This window comes from Triticum dicoccoides, chromosome 7A (genome assembly GCF_002162155.2).
Source record: "Triticum dicoccoides isolate Atlit2015 ecotype Zavitan chromosome 7A, WEW_v2.0, whole genome shotgun sequence".
Classification (NCBI taxonomy): domain Eukaryota; kingdom Viridiplantae; phylum Streptophyta; class Magnoliopsida; order Poales; family Poaceae; genus Triticum; species Triticum dicoccoides.
In genome coordinates, this window is record NC_041392.1 from 686,752,916 (window position 1) to 686,754,491 (window position 1,576).

The window sequence follows — 1,576 nt, forward strand, 5'->3', positions numbered from 1 at the left end:
CATCGGTGCCGTCCATAGAGGGCATCAGCAGATGGGCTGAGGTGGCCTCCATCATCGTAGTGATGGTGGCGCCGGCAGAAGGAGACAGAGAGACCGGGGAGGCCTCCGTCATCTAATGGTATATGGCCCAAACATGATCAAGTGTAAAAAGTTTGGGTGTCACTCGACTGGTTTTTTAATTTTGGTTGAGTTGATCGTTTTGGACTGTTGGATGAAGATTGTACAGCACCTGGCTCTTCTTCTTCCTCACATCTTATTCTTCCCAGACCGCTGCACGTGCCGCCATCCCTCGCCGCCCTGCCCTCCCCTGAACCACCCCACCACCGGTCTTGCTACCGCCACCGACCATCCCTCTAGCCCCGCTTCTGTCTAGTTTTTTTTCTCCGGCGAAGCCCCACCACTGCTCCCCACCACCACCCCATCCTACACCCTAAGATAAATAATGGGGCTGCCCTCCACAAGCCCCTTCTTTCTCCTTCCTTCCCTCCGGCTCGCTCCGGCGAACTACTCAAAATCAATTGACCCGAATTTGAAATTCACTTGACTGTCATTTAGCTAAACTGAAAAAGTCTAAGGAGTGACTTTCATGGTATTATAGCCGGAAAAAATCAGCACTATATCGAAGTTACTATTCACATTTTTTGTTCCCATTTTTTTGCCAAAAATTCGACAGTAGTTTTCGTTGGCGAATTTTTTTATACGAGTACAACAAAAGGCCGACTTTTGCTTCCTAAAGTTTTAAGATTTTTTGGACCAATATCTAGTTTTTTTGGCATATCGACTGCATATGCACCCAAGAGCCAAGTCTTATTTCCCCTTTTTGCATGCTATCAAATCCATGTATCCTTACCAGCTATGGTCTACTTTTTTTCTAGCCTCCAAGCAGTATTGAGAAACAGAAAAATCAAATTGGTTTCTCTCTACATTCTTATTTGGGGAGAACCCATCTGATATATGCTTTCTTCGAGAATGCTTTTGCTACCTTTTCATGGGATGTGGCTAGGTCTAAATTGACTGAGATTGACAAGTCTCGGTCAAGTGGGATAACTTGTAAGAAAGAAAATAAAAACAAAAAGAAAAAAGTGAAAATAAAAATGTGTATGAATCCCTTGTCATTCAAGTTGAATATAGCATCCACTGAGACATAACCAAGTCTCAGTCAACTAAGATTTAACAAGACTGTTTTTCATGGTATGAATCCCTTGTCATTCAAGTTGATGTTGTTTCCACCGGATATAATTTAGAAATCACTTCAACTAAAGTCATGTAGAGGGCCATATGGGATCCTCCCCTCCGGTGTTACTCCCGTGAGTGACCGGGGGGAAACCCTAGAGCTAGGCTCAGGTCCTCCTCTCTCCCTCCCCTCATTGCTACCCCGGCACGCCGGTTGGGCTTTGCCCGCCAATATCAGCGGCGACGTGGTGTTCCATCTTCCCCCGCTTGGTGTAGGTAGGCATGGGCCCACTGAGTCAAGTTGTGTCATGACGCGTGTAGTGGCGGAGCCAGGATTCGAGTATAGGGGGGGCCGAGTACGTATATTGATCGAATCGTGTTGATAATTACTAGTTGCTTCTAC